General features: G+C 35.5%; 1 long non-coding RNA gene across 2 annotated transcripts; it reads left to right on the top strand.

Moving 5' to 3' along the window:
* The first annotated feature begins 3,689 nt into the window (after positions 1 to 3,689).
* On the top strand, positions 3,690 to 10,404 carry LOC114577796 (uncharacterized). Of its 2 annotated transcripts, XR_003698129.2 has the most exons (5): positions 3,722 to 3,955; positions 4,458 to 4,612; positions 6,756 to 6,960; positions 7,745 to 8,612; positions 8,774 to 10,404. It is a non-coding gene; the product is annotated as an uncharacterized LOC114577796 (long non-coding RNA). The 2 variants fall into 2 exon arrangements; XR_009829179.1 differs by having other exon boundaries at positions 3,690 to 3,955; positions 4,458 to 6,960.
* The last annotated feature ends 10,077 nt before the right edge of the window (positions 10,405 to 20,481 follow it).

Raw genomic sequence — 20,481 nt, 5'->3', positions numbered from 1 at the left:
TTTTAAAAAAATAATATTATCATCGAATAAATTAAAAAATTTTTTAAATCCATTTCACAAATGCTTGAATAATGAAAAATTTCCACGTGGAACAGCATTTGATTCGTAAATAAGGCATTCGCTTTTACGCGTTTATGATTTTGTTTTGCGAGGAGCGTTCAATTTTATCGGCCTCCAAAATGTATTTTTTAGAAACGCGCGCATTTCGCCGAGCAATAATATCGGCAATGAGCTCTATATCGAAATGGAAAAGTCATTTTGCGTTTATGCCGTTCTGCGTGTTGCGAGAATATCGCCGGAATATCAACGAATAAAAGGAAAGATCTTTCGACTTTCGATTATAGGCCGACAGCCTTGAATTTTATCTTCCAATATGGATATTCGAGGGAAAAAGGAGGATAAAACCTGTTGGTTGAGAAAACGATCGATATATGGATTTGTAAGACCAATCTTGGTGGCGTTACGAAACGATAAGATGGGTGAAATTTATTCATAGCTGGCTTCGAGATTATTCGATTATGCGTTTTCAACAATGCAATATATAGGATAGGATAATTGGAATTATAATAATTCCGATATTAGAAAAATTAAAGATTCTACATTATTCTTTTACGTCAATTCTTTTCGTTATTCTACATAAAAGATTTAAAAATTAAAATATGAATATTAAATTACTGTAAAACTTGATGTACGAAAGATAAGGAAAAAATGAAGAAACAAATATTGTTTGTGCATTATCTATAATATATAATAAATTTTACAAAATTCAAATTAATTAGTTTACTAATGATTTTTCGATATATTTAATCATATATATATTTTTAATTGTAATAACTCTTTTGCACTTATAAAGATCCGGAATACTCTTTGAACCATTTATCTTTCCCTTTTAATATTTTTCTTATTAACGGAGTTGTGACCTGAAAAAGTTGCGTCAACTTGTAACTCTTAATTTGTCTTGTCAAGTGTTAACTTATTTCAAAACTTATATCAAAATATTCAATATTCGTCAAAATTTATAAACAACGTTAAAAATATGTATCCAATATCAATATTATAAATAATATAACTATTATATTCTTTATCATACAAAGAAAACATTAAACATGTTGATATATTACAAATTTTATTGCGATGCTGAAAAATGTATGTAATAAAAATTCACGATTCGTTCTCATAAAAACAAAAGATTTTCAAGGATTTTTATGCGGAAGCGTATATCTTGAAAGAGATATGAATTAGATAAGAAAAGAATACAATAAATCATTAACATATATATTCGTCATTCCTAATTCAATGTATTATAGAATATCACTGCTACCTTAAGAACCAACCTTCGCACAAAATCCTTGAGACACATACATACAGCCACATGTTGCACGTATCTTCGCCTCTCTCAAAAAAAAAAGTCTCGATACCAGTGTTTCTTTCACGCTTCAATATAACTTCAACAAATAACATCTTTCGAATACATCGCTCGACACCGATTTCGACTAGAATTTATCGAAGGACGAATCCTTCGGAGAGAGGCCACGGCCTCGTGAGAAGAAAAAAGAAAAGAAAGAAAGAAAAAGAAAAAGAAGAATCTAACCGTCGAGGAGAAACGGTCAACGTGACAAGAAGCGGCAGAAAACGAATAAATATCCTCTGGGCAAACGGGCTGTGAAATTCCGCTGGTATTCTCGCAGCGATAAGCGCATAGGGGCGAGAAGGTAGGCCCGGTTATCCCCCAGCCGCCTTTAAATTTCGGTCCGTCTTATCACTGTAGGCGCACGCACGGCGTTCAACGACCATTTGTCATCCCTTAAGCGGCGAGAGTTATGCGAGAGAAAATGCGCCACGGTTCACGCAGTTGCCCTAGAACCGGGAGGGGAGGGGGAGAGGGGCGCGCGCGCGCGCGTAAATAAGACTTTCCGTAAATGCAGGCATCGCGACGCGGGCAAGCCGGTCTGATCCTCCGTGCAAACATAAGGCGACACGCAGTTTTTTTTCGCGCGAGGAAAATAAAAGTAATATTTTTCTGTGGCTCGCTAATTTGCTGAATAGAGATCCCGGGTGTAAACGTGTAATTAACGTACGTGTTTAAGCGCACCTTATATTTGAATAATACACGTATAGTATTTCGCGAGAAGGATTTAATTTACACGTTTACGATTTAATTTAACTGCATCTTGCTTGAGAACGATACTTTTTGATTGTTTTATATATATATACAGGGTATGTAAATGTTTCACGATGATTTTTCAATATCTTGATTTTTTTGTTATTGTTATTCGCGGTGAAAAATGTTTTATATGAAAGTTGAATGTTATTGTGGAGAGTGTTTGGTATTTGTATTGAAATTATTGAAATTATTGTCATCCTTTTCTTAGTTTCTTATCAGAGATTTTTGATTCGTCGCATTATCGATTCGATATCGCTTGAAAAAGATATTGGTATCGAAAATCGAACTTTGATACGTATCGATACTTCCTCTTGATTACTTTGGTATCGAATATCGTTTGAATGTAATCAACAGTATCGGTTGTACGAGTATATAAATACGAATACATTAATACAACGATGTACAATTCACGTGAAATAATACATTCGAAATGTATACACATATATATATGTAACATTGCACGGATTAAAGTAGAAATTTTAATACATGTGGATGTATATTCTTGTAATTTATATTCGAAATCTTGATCTTTACTGAACTGGTTTTACCAGAGAGATTTTACGATCAGAGATGAATCATAGAGAACCGGCAGGGATTAATTTTCAACCGGTCGTGAGAGATTGTTAATCTGCCAGCGATGCGATGCGGAGATAAAAATTTCAACTGAGCATCGGGATAAGGAATTGCATTCCGTAGAAAATTCGGAACAATCGATGGCAGAATATATCCGGCGAAGAGTGTTTTCGCGTGGAGTTTTATTTAAGATCGTAGAAGAGATTGCGAAGAATCGGGAATTTTTTGAAGGAGACGAAAGAAAAAATCGTATAATTAAAAAATAGAATATTTTTGCTCGAATATTTGACATTTGTTCTTTCTCGATACGATATAATTCTTAAATAGATCAACAATGAAATCAGTTACGAAATAATTCTTCTAATATCACTCATTGTGAATCAATTTAAATTTTTATAACTCATCGAGTTATTCTCATCGATTCTTTCTTAGATTGCCAATTAACTCTTTCATAATTTATTTTGAGAAAAAACGTCAAGGATAACGTTACAAATATTTAAATATTATTGAACGTAATTTATTCAAATTCATCGAACGTACAATAATTTATTCTCATAATTATATTACGTTTATCACGATCATTAAAACTGTAGAGGAGATTAAATAAATTCTATTTTTATTCCAAAATTAATATATCAACCAAAGTGTCCTTAATAAACCCTCTACGTGATCTTTTCCTTTTCCTTTAGGGGTGGCTATAAACGACGTTATTCCGGATCTAAAAAAACATTTTTGGTCATTCGCGAGATTAAGTCATAACGATGAAACAAGGGGACGAATGTTCCCTGTAACGATGGTCGTAAGCACGTTTTCCAAATTAACCTACGCTCCGAGCACAATTAACCCCTCCTCCCTCTCCCCCTCCCTCTCTCGGTTTCGTTCACTATTACGCGGCCTGGCTAATTTCGTGGCTAATGAACGCCGCGAACGCGCACCACGAATTGAAATCTCTAATCGCGATGGTTTAGATTCGCGTGACTCGCGAGCCGACGTTTAACGCCTCCGAGCTGCAACCACACCGGCTGCCAGCTGATTGCCAGTGGCAAATGAATGGTCGTGTACCATTAGTGAATGACACGTGTGTAATTTTGCCATTGTGACATGGAATTATAATTACGATAGAGTGTTTGATATTTTTCACGCGATTAATCAAATTGCAACTTATTCAAAGATCGTTCAATTAACGTTTTTTAACGTAATATCATCGGTGAATGACAGGTGAGTAATTATCGTGTTTGGCGTCGTGTTTAACAGGGATTAAAATCAAAATATTTGAAATTGTTCGCGTGATCGATATTAATTAAAAGTGCAATTTATATTTCTGGAAGATCGTTCAAGAGAAATTAAAAATTTTAACATTGTACTATCGGTGAATAACACGTGGATAATTTGCGATCGTACTTGACATGGATTGATATTGAAATATTTGAAATTGTTCTTGTAATCGATATTTTAATTAAATTGCAATTTATACAACAAAATAAATAAGATTGAAAGGTGAAATAATTTCGAAATTGTTATTTGTATTCAAAAAAAGTTTTAGGAAAAAGTCGAATAGGTTCGAGAGAGACATCATTTTATGTAATGTATTTTTTTAAGTGGGCACACGATTAATTCTTGTTTAAACATAACCAAATATTTCATAATTGATTTTTTAATTGATTTTATAATTGATTTTTTCAATTTTTATCCGAAATATTTTTCTTCCTGTAATTAACAGTTCTGCTTCCTGTTACTATTCGAAGATAATTCAAGAAAAATTGAAGTTTCAACTGTTGGTATAATAAGAAGTGTTTGATAAATTCAATGGGACGGTAACGAGCCAGCTTATCTCAAAAAGGGATGTTGAAGCGCAAACGGGTGATAACTTGTAAGGTACTTCTCATAAAGCAAGCAAATAGACCTTCTACTCCATAAAATTCACACCCAAAAGCTTTTATTACGCTCACTGCTTTTGCGGACGCTAGAAGTTGAGGGACCGAGGAAAATTACTGTTAGAAGGACAGCAAAGTAACCTGGCTTAGAGAAGTTAGGAGAAACAGGAACGAAAAAGGAGAGAAGATAGCGATGGAGAATCCGCAAACACTTTATGCAGCAGGTCAGCCCTTTGGGCTTTCACGTACGGCCAACAATCCTCCATAGCCGATTGATTATTTAAGTTCCTTCTCGCCTTATAGATACACGGTGCAGAGCTTCTCAAAATCCATCTTTCTCTTTTCCTTACTCTTCTTTCTTTACCTTGTCGAATAAACCCTTGAGTAATCAACGACGCGGAAAGATTATTATTGAAGATTGAATCACTGATTGAATTGAATTTTAAACGTGGAAGTATTTCATAAATGTAGTTTCAATTTGTTTTAATTTCAATATCAAAATTCGTAACGCGATTCAACCACAATACATAGAAAACTTATTTGAGAAACTCTGGCCCAAGATTCTTTCTTCCCTTCTTTTTCTCAACTCCCTCTTGACTCGTAATCTTATCTTTTCACTGCCAACTTTTCGTATATTTGTAAATTCATCTCTGCACCTCCCTAAAAATTGGAGGTTGAGAAGTGATCGGATCATCGAATACTGCACGTTATAATTGTTACACGAAATCAAAATAAGAAAGAGAACGATTTTCATAATCAGAATTTTCATAATCAAATATACGATCATTATCACAGTAATTCATTAATGGAAAGAATAAACAAAAAAAAACTTTCAAGAAATATATCGTTCAAAATTAAACACAGATTCACTCTTACAAAATTCAATTACTATCTCGTTTCAAAAATCCCAATTGATAGCGATGGTTAAACTCTGTCCAAAACTAGCAACCGAAGCATCTCGGTGACCCAGTTCGATCGAACAAGGGGGAAAAATCATCACAACTTTTCCATTTTCGTTTCCTTCAATCTCTCATCTCCCCGATCTGGTTGCTCGACCGATGTTGCGGTCGCTGAAACGATTAACTACGCAAACGGAGTTGGTCGATCCCATTGTTCGGCCAACGACAAATCCGAATGATCCCTCGATGTGGCATCTCGATTCGTGGTCTCGATTATATACAGGGATCGCACACCTTCCAGATCGGGTGGATAGATTCGCCGCATATTGGTCTGTTCGCGAGCAACGAGAATCGGTGGCAAGGAGGCCAGGAGGGGGATGATATTGGGATGCACGGTGCCGCAAAGGATGAAAGACAGGCAGATGGAGGAAGAGGGGCGGGATGGATGGGGAAGGGAGGCGACGTTGGACGACGCATACATCCGCCTCAAATTGATTGGAATTGTTCCCCTGGCTGATATCTCGTACCTGCTAGTAGTCGTGGCAGCTTCAGATAGACGTAGGCTGCACCTTGCACCAGACGAGAGGGACAACTTCCGGTTGGATTGCGTTGAGTTAGGTTAGCCTAACCTAAGCTAGCACCCGTCAGGCTAGCTCCGTGTTTGCGAATAGACAAAGAGGTTGACAAAGGGAGAGGTGCATAGGGGGAGGAAAGGAATTGGGAGAAGAGCTACGACGACGTAGGAGCTTCTTCCATGGAATTAATTTCGAAGCTTCCAGAAGGAACGCCATTTACCTCTGCTCATTCAATGTATATATATATGTGTGTGTGTAGTTTAAAGTTTATGCTGTGCGCATATAAAGTATTAAGGTCAATTTATCCTATAATGGATCGACGAGAGAGTTTTATCATTATAATAATGATACGTGTATATAAAAGTAATTTGAGATTTTACACGAAATTCGAAAAATTTCGAAACGAATGGGTCCCGATTTCATTCGATCATTGCCGATTCTTATTCGCCAAAATTTTTCTGGCTTGGTTTTTAATATTTTTTTCATAATTTTCACAATTAAATATATAAGTACACACAACAGCCACGAGTTGATATTAACTCGATCCCGTCCTAGGCCTGAATCAATTTGTGCTTAATCCTTATTGGAGATCAAATTTATCTTTAGCTTAACGCACTGATTAATCGAAAAAAAAGTTTCCAAATGTTTGCCGAAATAACGTTCGTTTCAGACCTCAGGATTCATCCGGGAAGGAGTTTAGCCTCGTTGTCGCGTCTTACGTATTCCGGCCACGTAGACCGGATTTAACGCGGACGTTCACGGATATCGTTATGAAAAAGATAGACGGCCGGCACGGATAACTTAGATCTCCCGGATCTTCGAAGCAGTCGCTTCGTCAGGGGAAAGATGATGTGAATTATAATGCAATAAGGAAGGTAAGGAAGAATCCGATAAGTTTTATTGCTTCGATGTTGATCATTCGATGGAAATATGAGAATTCCAAATAAGCAGGGGAGTGCGTTTGAGAAATTATCATCATTGAGATTTTGGAAGATAGACGAAAATGTAATGTAAAAATATATTTCAACAGTAAATATTTTGTTCTTATTATTATCAAGTTTTAATGAATGTAGAAAAAAATAACTTTATTCTTTATTGAGGCAATAAATATTAGAAAAACAAGTTTTTATAAGGTTGGCATCCATTAACTTGGATAAAAAAATTAATTCAAGGAAATATTAAACAAACATACTGCTCAGGTAATAAAATAACAGCTCAATTAATCAGCATTACGATCAAAATTCAATAACTATCGTGAAGGCTGCATATTTCATTTCGATAAAACGATACAAATCTAAAGATTAAGACGATTTTTCATCAATCAATTTGAAATTAATGATAACAGAAAATAAATTCGAGAGAAATTCAAGTGTATTTAATGAAAATAATATTTAAAAGTACTGCGTCTGTGTGATTTCCATTCAAAAGTAAGCGAATAATCACAATGTTTAAAGTTTTAATCATATAATATTACAGCCATTAGAAGTTAGCTGTAATACGTATATTTAAATTCCTTCGGAAAAATTTAATTTATTCAAATATGAATCATTAATCTTGCGATCGCAAGATTACGATTCCTATGGTCGATCATACGATCGATATTTTTTCAATTGGCGCTGTATCGCTTATGAATATTTACGAGTCAGATACTACTTTCAGGAAAATGAAATATTCATGCGGCAAGCGAGTGCTAAATTGCAGCAATTAATTCCCATACATAGGATGAATTATGAAAGAATTTAAAAATCAACGAGGACAGATGTCACGAAGGTAACGAACTTATGGCTCAATTTAAATTTTATCCAAAAATTCAAAAATCAAAGACTCAAGGCAATCAATCTTTATAGAATAAATTCAAGAAATATTGACCTTTAAGTGTGTTAGAATATTTTTTAAATTTTTGCTTAATATTACAATCGATAATTCTATTCAATATGTATTTATAAGTAGAAGCTTATTTAAATCATACTTATATTAATATTTATTTTATTTCTTTTTTATTTAAATGTGCAATTTCATTTATATGATATGTAAAAATATATTTTATTAAATTAGAATAGATCGTTTGATTAAATTTTTCTATATAATATGTAAACTTGAAACATTTCCAACGATTTCTAATTCAAAATTTTATTCAAATATTTTATTCAAATATTTATAATCATTAAATAATACTATTAATTTTAAACCGATTTATTTATGTAATTCTTGGAAGTGAGATAATTGGATCAAATGATTTATTGAATCATTATATTTGAATGAGAAACGTATGGAAATCAATAAATGATAATAAAATGATAAAAAAGACAATAAAGATAGCAAAAGATCTTGGAATGAAAATGAATGTGAGAAAATGTAGAGAAGATTATAACAGAACGAAAGAAATGGACGATTATTACTTAGATAAATATTGTTATTGATTATTGTTATTGAACCGTTAATGATTCCATAAAATACATAAAAACTATATTTAAAGTATGCAAATAGAAAGAATATAGAAAGAAAAATTTAAATTATAAGACAAAACGTAAGTATCGTTATAATAAATATTATTTACGATTTCTTAAATATTCATTTTTAAGAAAAGCATTATTTATTAAACATTGAAATATGAATTTGCTAAATGTTTATTTTGTTTCTCAATATTCTCTCATAAGCAAAAATCAAATTTTTTTTCACTAATTGTAGATGATATTATCTTCAAGAAGAGTGATCCATCTCTTCCAGAATTACTCTATCAATCATTCGATCGAAACCTTCAACCTCCTCTCTTTCAACTCTGACAAAAATCCTGAAAAATCGCAATGGCCATCCGTATCCCATTCAGAGCAATAACAATCACAAAACGAAGAATTGGACGATGTTTGAATCGCGAGGGTTGACGACGATATACAATTCGCGCGGCTTGTACATCGGCTGGCTGTAATAAACCATTATTTATGACCGGTCGCTTCGGCCGCAACTATAAAAACTTCCGCATAAAGTTGTAGTTTACAGTCTGCTAAATGTACCGCCATGAAACACCGCTACGCCGCCTAACGTTTTATGAGGCGCAGCGGCTATGCAACCCGCGAAACAACATGGCCGAGATTAGAAGAAGGATTGCCAACTACGAGGCGCCGTGTTCCGACTGTGACACACTCGATACGACGGTATAGTTTTCGATGATATTTTACGACTTGCCGCGATACACGAAAAAAGTAGGATTCGATGGAAACTCTGACGGGCAATTCATATTGGTGATCGAATATTGAAATCAGTGAATATGAAATAGATCCTATTATTAAATTTTTTATCACAGAGATTTTTAGAGAAAGAACATTCGAATCTTTTTTCTAAGTATATTTGTGCGATAATCTTCTTATTGTTATTGATTCGAGATCGAATATTGAAGATGCGGAGTTTACGAGGAAAAGTAAGGAATTTTTTTCGATTTAATTGCTTTCATTTGCAATTAAGCGTCATAAGTAATACACTATCGTTTGAAAATTATAAAAAAATACTTTTTATTCTTATTGAAACTTTGATAATATTTGATAAAGATTGAATTGAATTTTTTCCATTTATAGCTTTTTCGATTTATATTTTGTACATTCTTTATAGTAAAAGTGTCAAATCACACGAATTTCTTTTATATTTTTAATTTTTGCCAATTTTAAAACGAGTATAACGTAAACTGTAATATAATATAATATAATATAATCTATGATGATAAATTAATTCGTCTTAATCGAAATTCCTTGATACGCTCGACGTTAGAACGGTTCTATTATATCTACGTTCCCTCATTAACAAACATACTTCATATCCCTCGCATTTCACCCACATCGTGGAACATCGAAATGCTTTCAAATCACTAACGCTGCGTCATCGTGAATCGAACATTGCTAATGTGCAGTCGAGGGTATATAATGCAGGCAATAATTACTGCAGGGGAATAAAGTTTGAAGAATCCCCTAAGGAAACCAACGTCACGTTAAATTAGAGAGTTCAGCGCTTAAAAAAAGTGGATTTACTTTTAATTACAGCCTCTTTGATTGTAAATTTTTTACTTAAACACTTTTTCATCAAAAGAAAACTAAATAATATTACATAGCTCGAAAGATATTAAGTTAATAATTAATTAAAAATTATAATTAAAAATTATTCCTCTTTGAAGTGAGAATAAAAATATCGAAAAAAAATCTCGAATAATGAAAGTATCCATCTCTTATCCTTATAATAAAATATTAACACAATTATTTCCCATTCGTTAAAAACAATATATCGAGCGAACGATAGAATTTAAAAAAAAGAAATATCGTTAACGCATTGTACTTGCACGTTATTTGTAAAATAACTCCAGTCTTTTTCTTCGACTTTATCGCTAAACGTAAAAGTAGCTAGTGATCAAATGTTTTTTATTAATAGTCTCGATTCTCGAACGCATTAGTTAAGTTGTTTTTATCTTCGCGTTCGTTCGGCAAATAACAGGAAAATACCAGCTGATGATCAGGTAGGAATTTCACGATAAACAACTTCAAATATAGGTAAGAACTCTCAACAATTGCAGAAACTTGTTTTTCGCAAAAAACAAAATACTTCAAATACACTTCTCTTTTATACATATAGCGAATGAACAATCGAGTTGCCTGCGATGAAACAGATTTTTACCGAATAAGGTCACACTATAGGTCTATTCACGATAATTGAGTTCGAAACCTCTGTTGTCGATTCATCGATAGATAGCCCAATTTACAGGGACAAAAGGTGTACACTGTCCTAACTAAAAAAAAAAAAAAAAAAAAAAAAACCTCGCTGTTTTCCTATCGGAATCGTCCGAACCCGCTCGATGGCTCCATTACGAAATTACTAAATACACCTACTAAACAAGCGAGGATCAGGAGAGAGCCATCAAACCTAGCGACTCGTTTAATAGAATTTCCGTTTTCAAAGAGCGTTAATTAACTCAACGCGCGTCGCGATAATTAAACGCATCGTATCGGCGTGCACATGCGTGGGAGGAGAAGGGTGGAGATAAAAAATAAAAAAAAAAAAAGCAATAAACGACGACAAATTCGTGTTCACGAATCAATAGAGAGAATCTCGGCGCTCTTCTCATTTATCGTCGTTAACAGGGGAATATTAAAAATCCATTCGTCGCATCGTCGCCTCTCTGCAACCCTCCCAACCTCTACCAATCCCTTGGCGCGTGTACACGTTCGATTAATCGCGTTTCTGAACATATTGTTATAGCGTTTAATCGGTCTCGATCGTCTAGTAATCCGTCGTTTCTTCGTTTCAAAGGGAAACGAGCCGGACATACCGTTCTCTCGTTTCAAACGATTACAGCCAGAGACGTTGGAAATACGCGTGAGCGATGGCTAGTGATGGGCTCGAGCATGTCGCGAGTCGATTCATAAGAACATTGAACAAATTGTATGGTACTTTAATACGTTTATTTCATATCAATACGTTATTGTTTCAAAAAGAAGAAAAAATAAGCGATACTATGTAAGTATGATGATTGAATTTGAACGTGATCTGTGCAAAAATGAAAAAGACAATAAAAAATCAATAAATAATATTAATATATAATATGAAATTAGATATATTTTCTAACGAAACATCATATTGTTAATCAAATATGCACAATTTTCCGAAATATTAATAAAAATTCCGCTTGATAAAATATATAACTGAAAAAGAAGTCTAGTATGAAATGTAAAGATAGTATCAAAACAGATTTCTTATGAGATAATAGATTTTCGAAACTAAATACATATTCCGATTCAAAAATCAATCTGCGAAAATCAAATATTTCGTAAATAACAAAATCATATTCATATATAAGATAAGATTTCTCATTGCTTATCGTCAAATAAAAATCAATAAATCTCTCGTTCACTTAGCGATCAATTTTCAAACAATATACCTCTGTACAATGAATACAAAAATTATTTCGTCATCTCTTTCGTCTTCTGAATCCAAAGATATCTCCCGATACTCATGGAAATACTAACAATACTCGAATGAACTTACGAGCTTATGAAACGAATCTCTCGTACTGAGTTTGATTTCGTACTTGATCCCATCACTAGCGACGGCACCGACCATTTTATAGGACGTGCCGTGGGGTAATCCCTATTGCGAAACGATCTCGGCCACGAGGAACGATCTTTTTTATTCCACGGCCGGTTTTACGGCGAGCTACGCTTCCGCGTTTATCTCCGCCCCCTTCTTCGTTTCAGTTCCTTCCTCCCAGGAACCGGAGGTCTCCGACGTTCTTCCCAGCTTCCTGCGAGGCGATGGGATTTATAACGGCGTCTTCGAGTTTCTCCTTCTTTCGGCCTCCCCTCCTTGCTTTTTATCGGTGGCCACGGAGATATCGCCGACGACGGGCGACGATCGCGTAACGATGGAAATTAAAGTTCGTATCTGCGAATATCGGGGGCGGCGATAATGAGGCCGTGGAATTTCGACGTTGTCGCGCGATTAACGTTGTTACACGCGCTACACGGGATAGGCGACCGTTGGGGACGGCGTTCGAGGATCGACAACGAATCGTTGAAATGCAGATTCGCGCGTGATAACACGATTGTAATTCGCGTAACGAGGGGATGGGGTTTTATCTGTAGACGATAAAAGATAGATAACTTACGTTTTACGATGCGATTTTTGAAACACATTCAAGTTTTGATAAACTATATTTATTTAATCCTGCCCAATTTGATTGCACGTGAAAGATTCTCGGAACGAAGATTCGTCTCGTTGTTTGAAAGTTTAATTTTCTTGTCGCAGTAGGAGTGAACCATGATTGTAATAAAACTGTGATGAAATTTTTGCAAGTTGCACATTTTACAAGAAAAAATGCTGAAATAAATATAGAAAATTAATAGAACATTTTTTGCAATAAGTAAACAATACAATAAAGAACGATCAAATTTTAAATATTTGTTACATATCGCCAAGTAAATCTGCAAAATTTCATTGAATTACATAACTAGCATCACTTATCTACAGATCCACTCAAGGATAAAACAATAATTCAAACAATGTTCTTTTCTTTTTTTTCTCTGTTCCACTTTTCCAAAAACAGTTTTCAGAATTTTTTCAGGATTTTCGCTCGTTTCATATCATTCGGCACGGAGTTTTATACCGAGCTATTTTTGCCAGAAGATAGCGCGACGCGCAAGAACGAGGGGTGGAAAGAGGGTTGGGCGCCGAGAGCGATGGCAAGGGTGGCAGCGGACAACGGAGAATTCAATCAGGCGAGTCCGATGCTCCTCTCGGCGCTATTACCATCAGCGATCAAGTCCGTATATTTACTACCTGTCAAATTTCACCACGGTGCCCGCAACGTGCTCGTAATTACATCCTGCAAACCGATTGGAAAGTGGTTTTCGTGGCTCGGTGCATGCGCCCTGCTGGCTGTATTTGCCTTGGCCTGTCCGAGGCCTATCCATTTCACAGCCTTCTCCCGTCTCGGGATCCCCGTCACTCTGCCTATCACTTTGCGCCGAGGCTGTCGGTCACTCGAACGCAGAAACGGGATACACGCGATCAATGCGACCTTCCACCGTTTCATAATAGGCCCTATTCATTCACCGATACTGCATCACCGATAGAGGGGTCAGTTGTCAATGGCCTTTACGCATTATACAGCCTCCTTTGTGTTTGACTCGACATCGATAACTTTGGCTTCGACAATGATTTATAAGTATCTTTTTTCTTTTTTTTTTTCCCTTTTTTGAACGGTTCGATATTAATCTAGATTAAATAGTTTTGTACAATTTAAATGTAATATTTTATCGTTTCAGATTAACTTGTTCTCTTTCTTGAAATTTTTATATTGAAAAATATCGATGAGTGATGCGAGATGTTGATGTAAGCTTGGAAGAAAAAATGGGCGAATAATAAAACTCTTTCAAGAGAAATTTTACAATTTTAAAGAGAAACGTGGAATAAAATGACTTTTGTAAAAAATTGTTATGAGAAAGTTTTATAATGAATAAAAATGAGGAGCGTGGAAAATGGATGATTCTTTCATGTTTGAGAATCTTATCAAACAACGGAGGAAAAGAATTAGACATCGAGACTTTTCGATGATATACGTGGAATAATATAATCTTTTAACTTAACAAATGGATTAGAAAAATAATTAACTGCATACGTAACATTTTTTATTTATTTAAAAATCAAAAAAATTTTTCGATCGAACAATTATTCGATTTTACTCAGAATTTAAGTATAATTTTCTTTTCTTTTTTTTCTAAATAAATCCGATTTATTTTAGATTTAGCTATCACGAATAATAACGACATCTTACTTAATATTACTTCAAGAGCACGGTGACGTTAAAGTTAAATTTCCACAAATCATGATTAAAGGATTATTTGATGCAATCAATATACATATACATATTGATACAAGAAAGTATTTCCTACGGCGTACGCGTCGGCTTAATTAATACGGAATCATTAGCGCCGTATTATTTTGTCAAGAAACTGTTCGTGGCGTGTCCTAATTAATTTCATAATTTATTACCTGTGAAGTGATCAGGTTGCCTGTAACAGACGACAACGGTAACGATATCCGATTTACGATACTGCATCAACCATTTCCTCTGTTAAGCTTGCTAATGTCGTTTCATAATTCGCTATACTATTTCACTGGAAAGGAAAAGGGAAACGTCCCACTAATTTCTACGTGAACTTCGATTAATCATCTTACAGAAATTTATCAAATCTTTCTTGGAACGGTGGATATTTATTATCCCTTTCCGACTCAAAATTCAACGTACATTCAACAGTATCGTTACGAATAATTAATTCCTATTATCTCTTTTCTTATGTTTCATTGTTTTAAAATTTTTATTTCTTTTCAAATGATTTTCCTTTCTATATCTCACAATTCAAGTTTCTTCGAATTTTTATTTCTTATATATATATATATCTTATTAAAGAATAATTAGTTTATGCGCTATTATTCATCTTATCAACAATTACGTAAATTTAAAGACGAAGTAAAATATATATTTCAATTCTTTCGAACTTTCGATTTCTCTGAATGCCTGAAATATCTTTGGCCGACTACCTGCTGTAACATCTATTCCGTTGGTCAATCGCTAGTGGTCACTAGTGGGTCACTTCCTCCAAAGTCATTCCTGACGACTATCCAAACTACCATAGACATTTCCGGGAATTTCCTTCCGATTCAAAGTACTTGCATGGACATCGTCTATCCCGGATCAATGACGGGTGAACATTCTATCGCTTTTTCGATCTTTCCCTTTACGGAGAGAGTGGCTTGCTAGATTACGCTCTACTGTAATGGAATTGGGACTTAGAAAAATTTCCACATTCGAGAAAGAGACCACATTCCTGCAACGACTGAACTCGACCTTTTCCTCAGAAGGGAAGAGGAATCTCGAACGACGAAAATGCAGAAAGATAGCAAAAAAAAAAAAGAAAAGGTTTCCAGGAATAAACGTAACGAGGAACATAAAAAATAAGAAAGAAGAAAAAAGGAAGAGGAAAATTCCAGAAATAAAAGATAACATTTAAGGACATAGGGGTAAGATTTTATTCATGGCTGTATGAATAAAAAAGATAGTGTTAAGGATAATAAAAAATGAATTATGTCACAAAAAGAAACGATGAAAAAAATGCAACTTCGAGAAGAAATGTTCTAATGTAAAAACGTAAAGAGACACTAAAAGAGGAATATCAGCAATAAGAAAAATAAATGGAAGAATAATAAGGATACAAACAAGTTTAAAGATGTTATTAGATATCATCTTCAAGATTTCCTCAAATAAAGACAACCTTAAAAATTCTATTATATTCTTCTAAAAATATACTATACAAGATATCCCAAATTCTGAGTTTTCAAAATATAATGCTAAATCTATATAAATGCTTTATTAAGAAGTTATGAAAAATACAAAAAGTTAAAAAATATAATATTATTTTTTTCAAGATAAGAAACGTTGATAGACAAAAATATAAAATATCTTGAAAAAAGAAGAAAGAAAAAGATTTTGAAATTAAGAAGTTAAAATTATAAATTAGCCAACTTTAGATTAACCAGCATGATATGCGAATTATTATAAAAAATATGTAGCAAAAAATTAACAGAGGAGTATATATAGATGACAAATGACACAATAATATTAAAAAAAATATTATTTTGTGTATATGGAGAAATTCAATCAAAGTTATATAAAACAATTAAAGTCTATTAAACAAGATAATTTAAAGTAAAGAAAGATAAATATATTAATTTTAAAAAGTTTGATAATTTTAATTATGTATACAGATTTTTTTTTATTTCAAATATTAGTTTATATCATTCTCTATATATAACAAATTAAAACATTATATATACGTATATAAAATATATTCGAAAAAATAATGAAATCGAACTATAAAATATTATTTAACACAATGTGATGTACAATTGTATAATTCATATATACCTATACATAATTTCTTATACATGTAAATTAAAAGATCGTTGAATTCATCTTTCCAAGGCCACCAGATCCTTCAAAGGATAAAAGAGAAAGATCCCTTTGACGCAATATGGGGTTGCAGAGCGGCGATATTATCGCGTAATACGAATAAGGATCCTCTTCTCCGTTCTATCTGCTCGTCGACGACGATCATCAAGGGTGAGACAGAGGAAAGTTGTCACGGTCCACGAGCGAAATACAAATATGTTTGGTGGGCCAGGATGGGGATCGAGGAATGTCGTTAGAGAACTTCCGCCAGGAAATGTATTGCCGGTTAAACAATTGAACGTTTAGTCACTACCCGTTGGAAACGTCCCTTTGTGCGCGACAGTGATACATTTCGAGAGCAGACAACAATCGGTACACAAAGTTTGAAAACTCGTGTTCGAAGAAGCGAGAACGGGCGAGAGAATCGAATACGAATACGAAGGAGAAAAAAAGAGAGAGAGAGAGAAAAGAGGAGAGCAAATAACTCTGGATGGAACGCGCGCTAATGGCCAAAACGAAAGTCAAACGACAAATTCGCTATGGCAACCGAATATCGATATCGAAGCCGTGATCCCACTTTCCTTCTTCTCTGATTTTCTTACTTGAATTGTTCTATCGTATCGGAGACGATGAGAGAATTCGATAACAGCTAAATCGTGCTTTACGTTTCAGAAAGGGTGAATACGAGCTAATACGAGCGAAACGAAAATTCAATTAAACGACAATGAAAGATGCAGTTTACCAGGCAACATGTCCCGCTCCCGGAACATTTTCCGAAACCCCATAGAGACACTTGGCCGCGGAACCGTTTGATGCCAGATGCTGCCGCGGATATTGGATAAAAGTTCCTCGGTCCGCGGAGAAAATAATTTCACAAGGCCGGCCAGCCCTGCTACTATCTCGTCCACCCTCTTCTCTTTCGGCCTTCCTAGCCAGCCTAGGAACGCTTTTTCCCTCGGTGTTACGTCGAGAAAGAAACTTACCATCCCGCCCTCCCTCCTTCTCCTTTGGATTTCCTCCACTTGTCGTGTTTCTCTGTAGACAAAACGGGCGACGACGCCACCTGGCACTTAACATATATGGAAAAGTCCCGTTCGCAACGGCGAAACTTCGTCGCCCTTTCTCTCGCTTTCTTGTCCCGGCCGATTAAGAGGCACAAGTATTCAAGCCAAGCTGTACCAAGTTTTCTCTTATCGGAATAAAGAGTGTTGCATGGAATCGACGGAGATATTTTTCAGGCAGTGCTCGATCGAGAGAGGAGACATTATTTTTTTTTCATAAAAAGTCAATTACGAATGTGTTGAATAATTTCAATTTTCGGAAAGTTGAATCTTTGTGGTCCAATTTTCTTTTTGAATTAGGAAATAATCTTAATCTTCGAAGAAATAAGAAAGTAAGAAATCTTTCTCGTCGTTGAAGTTTTTTTTTTAAATGGATCTATAAATACTAGATAATCTCGTAAAGAATAAATTACATATATTTTCTATCATTTCGAATGTCCTTTTTAATAGTTTTCAATATCTTAGACTCGAAGAAGCAGTAAGTAATCTTAATCTCATATTAAATTAAGTTTTGTTCGTTCTTATCAGAAATCATAATGGAAATCCACAAAGTTCGGAACTTCAATTACGAAACGAAACTACGAGTCGATCGAGCGCAATTATCAGTAAGCAAATATTCCATTGAGCACATTATCCCGAGCCAAACCGGCTGCCATCAAACTTTCATGACAAGTAGGATAGTCTTGAGCGTGCCAACCGCTGTTTATCGCTAATCGATAAACAGCTTAATCGTCTTACTCGACCGTACAGAAATTTAGGATTCTCGATACTCTTCAGCGTCGACAAACCGCTGGAAAACATTTCATGCTCAACAACACATCCGCTTATCGCGCTTACACAAAAGCCAAGACGAGAGAAACAGAGAATAATATATAAATGCATCCACGTTAAAAGCTTAATTAATGCTCAACCGTTAGGCACGTATCGTGTTAGCTACTTCTATCGTTGCAGTTATACGTACAGAGGAGGAGTGGATGGTTCCATCTCATCCTAACGTGGAACCCCAAATCCAACGTGAACATCGAAGTTACATTTACCCGGCTCCGTATTCGCCGTGTAAATACGACGTTAGGATCCTACGTTATGACTTTCTAGTTCTGAAAATTAACCGGAGAATCGAGACTGTGAAACTAGTTTTGGGGGAGGGCTTCTCTCCGCGAGCGGCTGATGTTGCGGATATATAAGAGCTGATCAAACGGCGCCGAACGAGCACGGTCGAAATTTTGATTTTATTGTTACTGTTTTACCCCAAGAACTTCTTGACCGCTCTCTCCGCACGATTACGATCGTTAATGCTGTTGCGGTTTAACTTTCGAGCCGAACGTTCTGATAAATGGCGGACTTTGGAGCGTGTGCCAGAATCGTGCAGGTAGGTAAATTTAATGTCGAATTATAAGAGCGAGTTATAAGAGCTTAATAGAGAGGTGAACAGGATCTCGGGTCGAACAACGAGATGGCGCGTTGTCTACGCGACAGTCGTCTCGATGGAGGAAGGGCAGGTTAATCGAATCTCCGAGGACCCAAACTACGAAGATCCATCCCTCGGTGCTCTGTATTTGAAACTCCACTCCGCTATTTGCTCAATACAATCGTCTTCTCATTGATAAACCGACAGTCGAGCCGTCGATCTGTTGAAAGGGGGACGGGTATAGGAGGAAATGGGGAGAAACAGGTTTACACGCCCTTCGCTGAACGTGAAATTATCCAAGCGTAAAATACAAGGCAAGAATGGATACTGTAGGTGCGAAAGATCGTCGCATTGGGTATACAGCTTGCTCTTCTTCGATGACGTTTAATTAGTTTCCCCGATATTAAAAGCGAAAGAGATATCGCGTGGAAATCGATAGGTATCGATGTCGTTGAATCTCCCCCGATCTCGACGATTCTTTCGATGTCTTGGCTATTTATTTAATTGTTTCTCTTTCTAGTTTGATTGCCATTTTCCCTGCTTCCGCGCTCGTCCAATTACTTGTTCATTCTAGCTAGTTATTTCCAGAGATATTTATCTCTTTCATCTGATCGTTAATTAGCGAAATCGACAGGTTGTTTTCTGTTTGAATCTTCGACTCAAAAATTTATTATAAATCGTAGCCCTCATCGTTTACATTTCCATTAGATAATCAATCAAAACGAGTCAATGGAAAACAGGATAGTTTTCAATTACTTTTGACACATCTAGCACCATAATGAAACGCGACTTTCTTGCAGTTTTCCAATTATTTATTTACGAAAGCAACATTTATAATTCTATTTTCTGCAAAATTTATAGAAGCTAAAAGTTGAAGCTTATTTAATAAGTTACTAGAATACATAAGATTTGATATCTTCATCTAAATAATTGTTACTTTCGATATCGAGAAATAAAGAAATAAAGATTATCTTGAAAAGTACAATAATCTTGAACATGATTGAAAAGTGGCTGATCCAAGCCAGTGTGTCTACCGGCACGTCTAACCACAGAATCCGTAACTACTGGCTGAACCAATACGTCCGACCAATTTTGACCGTCTCCACTGGTGTCGACAGGATCGGTGTCGCGGATAGTTGGAACGGTGGCGTAACAACCGTCCAAATTAGGCCATTGTAACACGGCCCGTCCGGGGAATTAATTAATACGCGAATCATCAAGGACGCGACCGTCCCCGATTATTGGCCGACGTGGCATCCCCCCATTATTCGACGCGCGATCACCTCGTACGAGAACTCGCGTTGCGGCGTCGTTAACGATGTGGAGCGATTCGATAAATGTTTGCCCGTGCTACAATGCTCTCTATAGACGTAGCCACGTTTGAAAGGATCCCCTGAAATTGCGGTAAATTACCGACCGCCTGGCACCGACGATTGTCCCGCAC

Source organism: Apis cerana, linkage group LG1 (genome assembly GCF_029169275.1).
Source record: "Apis cerana isolate GH-2021 linkage group LG1, AcerK_1.0, whole genome shotgun sequence".
Classification (NCBI taxonomy): domain Eukaryota; kingdom Metazoa; phylum Arthropoda; class Insecta; order Hymenoptera; family Apidae; genus Apis; species Apis cerana.
Note: the sequence above shows the minus strand (reverse complement) of the source record. Positions and strands in the feature narration are given on the sequence as shown.